General features: G+C 37.0%; 1 protein-coding gene across 6 annotated transcripts in view; it reads right to left on the bottom strand.

Annotated features, from left to right (window-relative positions):
- Dnc (phosphodiesterase dunce) overlaps positions 1 to 14,574 on the bottom strand; it is a 324,716-nt gene that overhangs the window by 173,958 nt on the left and 136,184 nt on the right. For 2 of the 6 annotated variants that reach the window (XM_072901825.1, XM_072901826.1), the window contains exon 1: positions 8,752 to 9,812. The exons of the other annotated variants lie outside the window; for them this stretch is intronic. The gene's annotated coding sequence lies outside the window, so the exon portion shown is untranslated. Of the gene's footprint in view, positions 1 to 8,751; positions 9,813 to 14,574 lie in introns of those variants that run through there. 6 annotated transcript variants of the gene reach the window in all.

Here is a 14,574-nt window from a genome sequence, read left to right as displayed (position 1 = left end):
CGATAAAATTACTACAGGGTATGCATAATAGAACAATCGTCGCATGTATGTTGAACAAGCGGACGATCAATACTTTCGCTTCATTTCTTTCTTAACCATTTACATTGATATTCGTTGTCACTGCTATATACGTCATTACATAGATTGGCAATTACATTCTGCCGCTAATTAAGCCATTGAGATAGGGATTAATGCCGCATTACGATTGCCAGTCCCAGAGCTCTAACTCGGCGAGTGTTCTAATTACTCGGTCGAAACCGTACAATTTCCGATTAGCCTGTCAGTAACTTAACGACAACATGATTAGATGCGGAACCGGAAACGCGAACGCGCGATACACGCATATGTGATATCAAGCAAACTTGAGATTAATTTGCTGTCACACTTACGTACATATTTGCTATGAACATTATGCACAGAAATTAATGACATAAATCTGAGAATATTTCGACGTTTTCGTACAAATCTTACTTCTAATAATTTAAAAAATAATTTTACAGAACACAGCGTAAAAAGAATCTTGTTTTTTTTTCCAAGATGTATCTCGCAGCAAAAATGTTCATATCTTTCAAGAAAACATCTCGTTGTTTTCTCTGCCATAGTTTCTTCATAGATGCTGTTGTTTCTAATCCGGCTAGATAACCAGAACCCTTTGGAAGCAATTTGACGCGAGCTTCTACCCATCGTTATAATTCTATCGATTGCTGTAATATAACGCTGTAATCCGAGTTGTATTCGCTCTATCTATCATTGAACTACACTTCGAAGTAACAAGCTTGTTTCCTTTATACATATACATATAATACCAATATCGTTTTCTTGCACAGAGTCGATAGTATATAATACCGACCTCATCGTAATACATCACAGAGATTGACTGGCTAAACAAATAGATTGTCAATTTCGGATCTAGTGAATTAATTGTCGCGGCTTAGCGAGCTGTTCCATCTCCGCGCTTCCCGAAATTTCGAGACTTTGATTGATACAGATGTAGACATCTTGTTCCCTTCTTCTTCCCTCGAGGGAGCGGCAAGTTTCATGAAAGGCTACCAACCGCAACGCGATCGACGATATGACACATAATGCATAATAAAAAGGGACTCGGTCGATGTTCCGCGTAGGATTGTGCTGAATACGAAACGAGTTTTGAACGGATTATCTCAGAACATGCTGGCTAAAAAGTACCGAGCAACGCCGAGAGAGTATCTTTAATCTGTCTGTGAACTCGTTCTACGAGTATACGATGAGAAACGACTATAAAGCGGAGCCGAAGGTAAGGAGGACAACCTGCACGCCAAACTCTTGCAGCGGATAAACAGATTATGAAATAAACCACGAAGCGAACGATTACGAAAGCAGACAGAGAAAGAAAGAGAGAGAGGTAAAAACGCAGTAATAAATTATTCCTGTAGTAATTAATGAAAAATGGGAAAGAACCAGTTTCAATGAGAATATAAAATAATTCTCCTTACATCTCGCAGTAAAAGTCTTCAAATTTTTTATTTTTGTCTCGTCTAAAAAAAAAATCTAATGTATATACGGAATGCAAATATATTTTCGTCTATATATATATATATATATATATATATATATATATATGTAGATAGGTTCCCGGTACAGCAACTATAATATAGGAATTAACGAACGAGATGAGATACGTAGTAGATGGATAACAATTTTCCTGCAACAACGAGCAGCAAAATAATTTACAAGACGCGTTATCACATCATATAAGCGTAACATAAAAGATCCATCTTACCAATATCGAACTTTTCTCTCGCCGAGTAGCGCGCGTTGCAAACTGCGTGCGCAAAAAGGGGTATCTCGTAGGGAAAAAAAAAAAAAAAAAAAAAAAAAAAAAAAAGAGAGGGTTTACAACCCCACATGACGCCCCGTTCCAATTTTTCCACACGACAAGGCGATTATGTGTGCGCCGCGTGCCAACGACGTCCTAACCACGCTTTTACATTTTTGTCCTACGTGCCTATCGATCAAGTCTTTTTTTTTTCTCTCGCACGGATCAAAGATCGAGATATATAAAAGTGTCACCCGGCAACGTATCCCGAGAAAGTAATAAAGCGTATCGGTACAGAGAAAGTGCAATATGTAAGCGCGCACGTAACGCACATCGATGAATCGTCCGTAATTCGGTCAGCGTTATTTGCTTTCGTAATAGAAACGGTAATTTTCTGAGGGGGGGCCGCCTGTATCCGGAAAAAATTGACGAAATTCGCTATACTGTTTATCCGGTTACGTTTACTTGTTATCCGGATGGACACATTTGTTTGAACGAAATTATTGCCGCGCTGATCGGAGAGTTCTCTCTTTCTCTCTCTCTCGCTCTAAGAGATTCGCTTCCCAATAATCGCCATAACTACGCCGCATATCAATTTGGAATTTTGATGCTGTATACGCCCAAAATTTGATGCGCGAATAGATTTGAGATTAAACGCGCTCGAATACGTTGACAATTTTCGCGAAAATTAGCATGATTGATTGCCCTCAGCTAGGCAATAACAGTATGTTCGAAAATACAAACGTTGTCTATCTGTTTGATTATGAACGATGAATAGATATGTTTTCTTTCGTATTCGGATCATTGTGTTAAAAAAATTAGTTATCCAAAACCACCGGTGCGAGACTAGATTTTGATTTCCAAATTTGCGACCGAGTATAATACGAATTTTTATAATACGAATTTTTATAATTTATAACGAAAAAAAAAAAAAAAAATATTGCGTTTGTATGGAAAATGCTGCAGAATATTATGTAGATTTTGTGCCGACAAATCGATACTTTACGACAAAAAGTATAGCCTATTATCTTAATGTGATCTGTTGCCGACCTGGGTAATTACAGCCAATCCTTGAATAGTACTTATATTCCAATTATCAAGACAGTGATTACTTCATCACTGTGATTAAACCAAATTGTTTATGCAAACATCACCGCCGAGATATTTATAGAGACAACATACTTAACAAGCATGTAATTTTTCACGCGTACTATTTCATATCCTTCTCACATTTTTTGCAATAATTCAAAATATAACTATCCAGATTTTGTATCTTATAAAAAAAACTGAGCTGCACGTGGAATGTAGAGTAATTTTTATCAAGGTAAACGAGGAATGTATAAATAGAAATTATACATAAGCAAGTTTTTCATAAAAAATAGTTTCCTTATAAAAGAACATTTCAACATTCTTTACTAGAATTTAACATGTTAATGAACGAATCCATGATTTAATTATTTAATTATTTATAAACAAGTAGTTACATCAATCACATAGTTACTTTTAAAAAAAAACTGATAAAAATTAATAAAAATTAATCTTTGTATAGATATGATGTCAGTCACATAAAACTAAGAGTTAAATGGGCAAGTTAATCAAATTGACTGTGTGTCGAGTTCTCCGAATATGTTGATTCGCCAGATGACACTAATGACATAAGCATGCATAAAATTCCGTAATAACGTTGCTAATAAAACGCCGGGCTAAACTAGCAAATTGATCCAAAATAAATCAAAGAAGCAATACGAAGGTAAATATGATGAGAAATTACTTGGTTTTAGAGTAGATGCTTCTCATTTCAGACAGAAATACAGCGATTAAAATGGAATTAAAATAAAAATGTATTGGAAGATGAACATAATCGACCGTACACAAAGTATATTTTAACGGAAAGGCACAGATGTCACAATTTCTGTTAAAATGCAAACTTTGTCATGCTAAAATATCATAGAATATTTGTTGAAAATATACCAACAATCGCTTCGTGCATTTCATCAACGAGATGCATGGAGATGCACCGCTGAAATGTAAATTATGGAAACAATGTAGCTCTTACTCTTTCTCTCTCTTTCTTTTTTTCCGAATTATGTCAAATATTATTTACATAATGTATTGATTATTATTTGGAATTCGCGCAGTCGATTGCTTGTAAATTGCAATATCAGCAATGAATTATGTGTCATCTTGTGTACTGTATCGGCGAATCGAATGTCACTACAAGCACTTAGCTATTGATCAGACGGTTATATGATATCTCAGAACTTGGAGGCTTCTTTCAATTTATCCGACGCATTTTTTTCTTCACCGAAGTAATAACGATGCAAAAAACAAGCAGCGAGAGATTTAAAAACCCCTTCAGATCTCAATATATATTCTAAGGAATTACGAAACGTTATTGATATATTAAAAATGATATACAAATATTTCGTTTTTGGTATTTATCTTTTTTGAATTAATTAAAAGTATTCCTTACGTTATTGTTAAAGTAAATTTTTTTTTCGCTATTTCTCAACAACTAAGACAATGAGTTGATCAGCAAATCCATCACAATCTGAAAATTGTAGACAAGATGAAAACGTTTTCAGTCCTCTCTCGTCGAGCTTTCATGCAATTTGGGAACGGAGTTGAATCACGTACAAGCTTTATCGATCGCTCTTCATGAGAAAAATCCTTGTCACCTTTTCGCCACATCGCACACACATAATGATTTCTCCGGTTGATAGAAAAAGCGAAATTCCTCGCGAAGAAAATTCTATCGAGGAAATGTCAAGAAAATTAATTACCTTTCTGGTAAAGAAAAAGATTGTGCTAATTTTCACTATCCACTGTAGTTAATATTGTATTTTGCTTGTGCAATAACTTCTACAAAAGAGCAAAAAGTTTAATATAATAAGAAATTGCAGTAATTATTCTTGGAAAAATGTGTTGTTTACGAGAAAACCGTTTAAAAAAAAAAGTTTAAATAATTTAAAAATATTACTGTCAATGTTAAAAAAAATCTGAAAAATATTTTAAAAATAATTATTAGTATAAAAACCTATACGTACATGTCTCTCTCTCTCTCTCTCTCTCTCTCTCTCTCTCTCTCTCTCTCTCTCTCTCTTTCTTTAAAATATATATAAAATTGATATAAAAAGTTTTAATTAATCTTATATCTCTGCTTAAAGACATTGAATTGGTGTATAACTTCTATTAGCAGATAATTTAGAATATGGTCACACGATACCTCGACGTAAGATACATGTTTCAGTCTTTGGCATGGAAATTCAAAATACGTGCAAGGGTTATCCAGTTTCTGTCGAAAGGTATGCGATACCAATCTTGTGTAAAACAAACCCACCAAACCTGCATTACGGCATAACTTCATCATCAAGTTTCAAAACTGGACCACAAACGCTCAATACTATATCTATATAATTACTATGAAGTCATTATTAGTGCGTATAATTGTTACCAATCGTCACAAAAGTGTGTAATTGAACAGAAGCTAATTATATTCAAAATGGATCAAAAATATTCCAAGTTATATATAATAAATATTCTAAGCTATAATAAATAATTATTTCAAATTTAAACAATTTTACAAGATTACTACACGTACGTAGGTAAACTACACAAACATAAAATTAGAAATTATTTTCAGATAAATCACGCCATTATATTTCATATACTTGATTGATATTTGCATCACTAGTCTTCAACTAGATAATTCTAATCTATTAAAGTTTCATAACTGATGATATATGTATATACATCTTTTTTACATTATTTATTTTCTAAATAAAAGAAATGTGATTTTTATCAAATGACCACATTTTGTACGTCAAAAGCGAGTTGTAATCCGATTATTAGTTTCCAGATTGTTCACTTATGAAAAGTTGTGAATATTCGACCATTTTCATCTCTCTCCGCCTCGTTTAATCATGTTTAATATACGCGTGAATTAATAGCAAATTATATTAGCGTCACGCTCTATGATAAAAAGCATGTTTTACGAAACATCCATCCTATATATATAATTTGAAAATGGAGGTTTATTAACCATATATGTATGTAAAATACAAACTCTAAATATACTGTCATCACGATTCATGTTCAGTTTTAAATTTACATTGTATTAAAAATTGCTAAAACTAGAATTATGAAATTATAAAATGGAATAAAATTGTAAAACAGTAGCTATTTACAGGTTTTTTTGCAAAATAAACTAGTTTACAGAGTTTTAATTTTTTTGAATTACAAAATAAAGAAACGCGACAGAGAGGAAAACTCGAAAAGTTACGCAGTACGCTGGCTAAATAGATTTACTCCGAAAATGAAATGTACACGAGATATTATTTAGAATGAATAGCTTCGACTTGCCTTAATAGGGTAGGGGTACAAGATGGAGCTTCTTACGAAATTAGTTGACATTAGTTACAACAGAGTTTTTCCGACTCGTCAATTTTATTTCTACATCTTTCCGTTTGTCCCTTATTATAGTAACAGCGGGAAGAATTAATGACATTAAACAGTGATTTACTTTATGTTACAATTATGGCTGATTATAACTTTCTGTCTTCTATTAAGAAACTATATAATCACTACTGTTCTTGACATGCAAATTTTTTGCTCCATAGCAACAAGAAATTCTTAATGATTGACAGATAGTATTAAAGATGATTAATGTTTTTCACGAGTCCTCGCTTAACATAATGTCCTTAATACATTAAATATATTTTAACGGGAGGAAAATTCTAATCGAAAAGAATAGACTCGATATGTAAAGAATATCTTGAAACGTGCAAAAATAAAGCGATGCTGAATTAATTTATTAAATTAGCCGAAAATAATTTCATCTCATTCCACTGACTTTTTTCCTGAAATCCATTTTTATGGACAGAAAACTCGGGAAGAAAAATAACAAAATAAAATTCAATGATAATAAAAATCATATCAAACAACTGGTTTAACAATTCATGATAATATCTGCGTAAAATTATTATGTAAATGTCCAAAGCTTTGCACGCGCGAACGATAATTTAACGCAACCATAGTACCTCTTTAAAACTAATTGTAAAAATATCTTTAGTACATTTTTATGTGAGATATAATAATAAGTATATCTTATACATATAAATATTCTAATGGAGAGAGAACAGTAGAGCGAGAACTATATAAATATTAATAATGTACTTAACAATAAATTGATTTTCAATGCACAAAATACTGAGCAATTTCACTAACAACAGTTTAAGCTGTAGTAAACATTGTAAAATAGTCTGAATGTTCAAGATAACAGGCTGTTTCAAAAATTACTATACGATTTTCTACCGCTGAACAGATTTTTACACCTTCTATGCATGAAGAGATCTGCCTTCACGTGCAGAAGGCAAATATTTGTTTCGTTCTACCACGCCGAGATAGAGAAGACTTCTTTTTCCCGTGGGAAGCGTAGTAACACGAAACAATTGTCGGTCTCCTCGTTGACATTTTGCCGATAGGTTGCAGTAGGTGGAAAGCGGAAACAAATATTACTCAACGAAGAGAAATAGCCCCGTTCGTGTACTGCTTCACGCGACAAATCGCGTTTATTCTCGAACAATTTGGCTTTATAAAATTTCCTCTTCCTTCACAGGGAATTCGGCTTGTCACCGCGAACGAAGGAAAAGTTACTCGACAGCTCCGTTAAATCTTCCTTTAATTGCCACCGATTGCGCGTTTCTCTTCGACGACGAGCCATTTGCTCGAGAGATAATTACGCGGAATTAATTGCGACGATTAATTCGTCCTTATATATATCAATCGAAAGGCCTATTTACAAACGAAGCATCTTCACGTCAAAGTCATGAATCACTTTCGGTCATGATGTACAGTGATGTATCGCGATTCTATTGCTTTGCACGTACGAAGGTGCTCTGTACGGTGTCCTGCGTAGGTGGCTTTCAGCCACGAATACTTTGATCTTTGACGCGAAGTCTATTTTGAACTTTTGACCACTTTGAAACAGAATGTCGTAGCTTCTCGATCGCGAGCGATTCAAAGAGCTTTTCACTTTTCGCTATTCACAGAGGGGACGGCTTTTTCAAGAATCAAAAAACGCAAGAAGAAGTAATAAAACGTTCTTTATTTGATTTAAGAGGGCTGGAGTTGCTCGGGTTTTTTTTTACTACGTTTCAATGCTTTTTTCTTCGTAGACGCGATTGGCAAACCTGATCACCCGAGTCTGCCAAAAGCCGAGTTTCGTAAAAACGACATTGATCGATGAAGAGTCTGGCGATAGTATAAATAATATAAAATAAAAAAATTTTGTATACATCCTCGTGTACATGTATATTTCAAGAGAAATGCTCTGTCGTCTCGTGTTATCGAGAGAGAGAGAAAGAGAGAGAGAGAGAGAAAGAGGAGGTTATAATTAATGATTGGTCAATTTGATTTTCAGAGAAAAAATGGTATCTGCGACGAGAAAATATTTCAACGTCAAACATTTCTTGCAATATGATTTGAAAAAAAATCATGTAAATTTAACGCAAAAACACAGCTCTTCCTGCGTGTGTCTCATCAAAACATTTATTATTTAAAATATCCGTGCAATTTGACTCGCTTAATATATAATAAACTTTATAAATAAATTGTGCAAAAGAAAGATCCTGACCAGATACTCAATCAAAATTAATTAATAAACAATCGATAAAGTTTGCTTTACATTTACATATACTTTATTATATTAATTTCCTTAAGGAAACACGTAATGAATTATTCTGTTGGTTTTGCTAATCTAATAATTTTAATTCAGGGAAGAGAAATTGAAACCCCGTCAGAAGAATCTATATCCGATGTAATCGGCAAACGCTTGAAGCACTCGTAAATATTCAAACGTCTATCGTCGCATCGTCGTCCATGCATTCGAAAGGGGCATGAAATCACTCCTCGGCGAACATCCACCGGATGTCTCGATCGCATTCTTTTCAACTTACCCGTTCGCAAGGATTTCGTTCTCCTGGAGAACGGTTTTCCGCGCGAGAGGAGGAGCACTTGGCCTAACTCGGCGTTCGACGATGGAGGAAAAAAGACGTACAGGAGATTAAGAGAGGCAATTTTCTCGCGCTCGTAAAAGGGCGATTTTACCGTGTCGTTTTGCAACGCGCTCTCACTCTTCGGAATTTATAGGCGCGCGAAGCGCAGTGGCGAGAGGACGCGCGCGTAAACAGCACTCGCGAGCAGCGACGCGGCCGCCTCTCGAGCAGCTCGGAGTCGAGGAACCGCAGAGCGGGCCGGGAACAGTCGATGTCCTCGATAACGGCCCGCGAGGAATCCTCGTTTCGCCAGCCGTTACACGGCCGTCCGCTTATCACCGCTACGGTACGCGAAGGCCGGAGGACAGCGAAGGCGGCGACGGCGGCGGAGGAGTCGCGACGAAGGTCGCCCGTCCCGGCGGGCCGAAATTTCGGCGGAGCGCGAAACCTCACGCACCTATTATCGCACCTACCACCGCAGCACCTGGACGTCGTATCGTCCCACCGATCGAGATATCGACGCGTCGCGACGCGATCGGGATCGCGACGCATCGCGCGACGAGCGAGCTCGTCGTTTCCCCGGACGATGCACTCCCGAGGTGTCGCGCAACACAACTCTCCACCGCGGAACTCGCCGTCGACCGGGAGAACGCGTCACTCTTGGGTGACCGTGTTGGTTAGTAGTCGACTTCCCCGGGTGCGCCAAGCGACGCGCACACCAGCCGGCACGAAACGCGACTGACTTTGCTTTCCGACTGACGTAGAAACGGGATGGAAAGAGAGAGAGAGAGAGAGAGAGAGAATACCGGAGGCGGAGGTGGAGAGGTAGATAGAGGGAACAGAGATAAAGACAGACAGACAGACAGACAGACAGACAGACAGACAGACAGACAAACAGACAGACAGAGAGACGGAGGTGGGAATCGCGCCGCGGACCGATTTGCGACGCACGCACTTACGTTTGCACGCCCGCACGCACGCTCGATCGCACGCACGCACGCACGCACGCACGCACGCACGCACGCACGCACGCACGCACGTAACGCACCCGCACGCGGCGGTGCGCGCTGTGTGACGATGAATGAAGCCCGTACGTTGTCGGAGCGCGTACTTGTAGGAAGAGCCGCGTGCTAAACTCGCGCGACTTCGGCCGCCTCCGTCGTTGCCGCCACCGACGAACGTCGACGACGACCGACGAACACGGTAGGGCGGACGGTAGGGTATAAGGTCGCGGGGTAGGACGGGCGCGAAACTACCCTCGCGCTCTGCCTGCCTCGACCCCGAGGCTACGTCGGCGCACGAGCTACAACGGGGACGAACGCCGGCCGAACCCGCGCCGGCGAAAACGTACGAGCGTTGACGGGGAGGTGCGTCCTCTCGCTCGTGTCCGGGTTCAAATTCGTTCTTGGTCGAAAGGGGTCCCGAAGCGTGGTATCGGGAACCCACACCGCCCGGCGGAGAGCAAAAACACCACCGGCCGCGCTTCTAAACTTCCGCCGTGAAAAACCCCTCTTCGACGGGCCGCAGGTTAAACCTCGAATTTTCAACTCGGTTGCGGTGACGCAAAATTTCATATCGCGTGTATCCCTGAATTTTCGTTGATGGATATTAAGGAAATATTTTTGCGGGAAGAGAAATCTTTTTTTCAAACAATATTGAAATATAAATGTTACACACACACACACACACACATATATATATATATATATGTAAGAAATAAAGTAATGTATTATTTCGGAAAGAGTGCACAAACGAATACAGAAAAATGATTATGGATTATCGTTCTATCACGATTTATTGTTCCGTTATATTTTCCCAGATGCAGCAATTTATCCGAATGGGAATACTAAATTTGCTTCTAGACAATTGACTACCGGAGAACTGATTGTGAGATGGAGCTTTTTGATCTAAATAGATTTAAGCTCGATGGCACGATTTCGTTCGCGTCTATTTGGCATGAATTCGTTAGTCCATTGATACGGATGACCGAATCGATCATAAAGTATGACTTCGTACGTGACATTTCTGTCGATGAAGATGACATTTGAGATATATTCTAACATGCTTTTATGAAAACATATTTTATTCCCCACTGTTATTCCATACATTAAAAATGTATATTTTCAATCTTTAATTTAATGGTTGTTTTCATAATTCTGAGTGCAGTTGAAAAATTCCTACGTAATAATTGAAATAATAATTTACATCAAGATATATCGATGTAATGGATATATGTTACTACATTTTTGCGACTAATTTTCTCTACTAAACCAACACGTTCGATAAATTTGGCGCTTACGTCGGTTTTTCCGGTTACTCCTGCGTTTACATTCATAATAAGTCGTATCTTTTGACGCGAGAGACGCTTGTAACATGGCCGGGGAACGAGTCGAGCATTTTTGAAATTCAATTTCGATGTAATGGATGCACGTACGAAGTTTGCGACACAAGCATATATATCGTCAGCCGTTGTCAATTTTCCGATAATTGCGCAACACTTTCTTCAGGGTGAAACAAGAAGGGAGGAAGAAAGAAAAACTTTGTCTCTCACATGAGTGATCTAATATATAATACAGCTCGTTATCCTCGAGCGCGATGTGCTCGTTAAAGTTTCAAAAGCAACTCCGGCCCGGATTGCAAAATATGATAACGGAGGTGTTCGAGATCGGGGAACCGACGTCACTTTACGGTACAAACTTTTACGATCCACTGTCCACTGATAAGCCTCGCAGCTTTCGAGGCTGGTGCAACGATAGCGATGATAATGTACTGCGAAACAATGGGCCTTCTTTTCTGGAATTAAGATCAGGGATTGGAGTTCGATTCGGGAAGAAAAGTAAATTTTCATTTCACTGCCTGTCAATCGTATCATATGATACCATTTAAGTAAATATAAATTTCCTTGCCGAGTAAAGTTGTATATTTTATACGTATATGCTTATTCGGAAGCTGTTTTTACAAAGCAGTCGTACGTACATAAATCATGAATTTTGCTGCAGGAGCTTTGAAAGTTTCGGAAAATTTTAGGGCAAAACTGAGAAAGTTTTCTTTGATATTACGTAATCATGTCGGACAAATAGATCCTTAATCCTTAAGTTACGAGTATTTCTGAGCATCCCCAACGGAAAGCATGGTTCGTGATATTTCACTTCTTCATAAGTCTGAAGGAAATGTTAGAAATGTCGGCATAAAATAGAAATATCAACTGCGTCTAAAAGATAAATAGTTCTCTTCATTCCGTAATAGAGATGCTAATATGAAACGAAATATTTGAATACCGACAAAAGGATAATTTAACGTCTGTAAAAATATTTTCACCATAAAAATTAATCTTACATTTATTAGTTTGTTTAAACTGTCATTTAATTATTTAATTATTTAAAAAAGCCAAATTTCTCTCTCTCTCTCTTTCTCTCTTTCGTATTACAATTAGACAGGTGACACATAATATTCTTACTAATTTTCAAACAACTATTAAATAATCAAAGAGGCTAAGTAAAGTTGGAATGATTTTAATTTACAGGAATGTTGTAGTAACAGCAGTAGTAATCTAAGACCAGACATGTGTGATGCAGATGCGTGTAATGCGGATGTCTGCTTTTAATCTCTTAAAAAGTAGACTCTTACAATATTTAGTACTTTTGTTCTATTGTACTTCCTTGATTTCGTAGAAGAAAGAAAAAAAAGATTAGAGCTAGTCTTTTGTGTGTACTAATTTTATTATACTGCCCATCCTCACGTTTAAATTAAATTTTCAGACCTTACAAAACATATTAAGGTCCTATCCTTTGAATTTTATCCCTTTCATATTATAAATTACCGGACAATGATACGTCCTTGAATCTGTACAACGGTTTTTTTCAATCTTTTTTTTTTTTTTTTTTTCTTTTTTCGTTAGTCTTCGATAACAAGAATTTGCTGCCTCTCGCGTATCGAGCAGCACAAGTGTGACTTATCGGTATTTTTCATATTTACACGTTCAAACTACGTCCATATATATTGCACACCTGTATCGATGAATATTTTCGGACTACCGTGCTGAGCGTTCATGGTATATATGACAGAGACACGATTACTAGTAAGTCGTAATGACACCAAAAATAGTTATTTACAACACACAAATACATACACACTACATATATGCACATACAGATAAGTCACAAGATAAAATATTTATAAAAAAACAGACACATATCACGTATGAAAAATTTATTGTAAGTAGCGTCATCGTATAAACTATATTTTAAATTGTTACACATGAATTAAAGATTATTTTAAATCAGATTTTATCAATATTTGCACATGAGATAGCGGTGAGAATTTTTCAATTGTAAAATAAAAACTGATGCTGAGAAAATTTCAATTGTCCGTTTCTTCTTTGAAATGAGAAAGGATTTACATTTCGTGTGAAAGTCGCAGCGCGTATCACGAGACCCCTAAGAAGGTTCAAAGAAATGGAAAAAATTTCTTTTCCTGCCCAATTCAGCGGAAAATCGCGCGCGTGCGCGCGCGAGAGAGAGAGAGAGAGAGAGAGAGAGACAGATTCGTTTAAAGAATTCCAAGTGTGCTCACCGAGAGAAACTTCGTCTTTTTACCATTATTAAAATAACGGAAATCTCGAGTATCGATTTCAAGATACATGGGAATTCAATTGTAGACACACAACACGCACGCACGCACATACGCGCACACATTTAAATTCACCACGAATCTAAGATCTGTCAAATTGTATTTTGTATCTCGATACAGCACAAAATACTTTTGTGCCACGTAACGTTGTTCGTTACAGCGAGTAGGCGCACGTTACACGACATGCTAATTAACGCCACGAGTTGCATTGCGTAAGAATACAAATTACGTTTCTCACGTGGCCGTAACTAATTCTACTAAATATATATATTGTATTCTCTCCCACATACACATAGAGAAGAACGTGTCTAACTATTTATCTCGTTGGCGTCACGTTATACAAAATGAGCCGCGAATAAATTTACATATTAAGCAATGATATGATAGATGAACAAAAATTAATTTTAGATACGATACATATATAGGCTGTTAATTTATATCTCGCATTTCACAAGTTCCAAAATGTATCACTAACGAATAATTGTTACATTTATTCATTTACATAACATTTCAGCGAGAATTGCAGAAAATAAATAAAATGAATTCCCGCTCGAATTATCGTAATAATTACGTGGAAACGATCTTATCACGATAAACGTTTATGATCTTTAATCGACAATTTGTATAAAAACTCAAGCAATCAATCTCGTTTTCCGTATATATTATGTACATTCCGCACATACTCAAACAATCAAGTACGTACGATATTTTTATCATTAAATTAACATACATATATTATAAATGTGCTTTAAGACACGACGCAATATTTAATATTCAATAATTTGTCGTAACATTCATAAGTATTTGTTTGTCTGTGTATTAAAATATCACTAATTCTTCTTTCGTTGTTTCTTGATAAAAGATTAATTATACATTATTCTGATCTAATAATTTTATTATCTGCGGTTTTACCTCTCGCGAAGCAGCTACAACGCATATAGCGTCTGTGCGGTAATAATCCCGGAGCCGAGTTACGACACCGATGCGGAGACGGAATAATTTGTCATATGATGTCACGCGTGCACGCATACGCACGGAGTGCGGTTATGGTTATAACATCTGGCAAGTGTTAAGGTGCGTTTAGCTTAGCCTATATAGGCGAGTGCACAAGTGCTCTAGTTACGTTTCCTGGCATGAAATAATAGTGAAAAAGAT

The sequence above is a fragment of the Anoplolepis gracilipes genome, chromosome 11 (genome assembly GCF_047496725.1).
Source record: "Anoplolepis gracilipes chromosome 11, ASM4749672v1, whole genome shotgun sequence".
NCBI lineage: Eukaryota > Metazoa > Arthropoda > Insecta > Hymenoptera > Formicidae > Anoplolepis > Anoplolepis gracilipes.
Note: the sequence above shows the minus strand (reverse complement) of the source record. Positions and strands in the feature narration are given on the sequence as shown.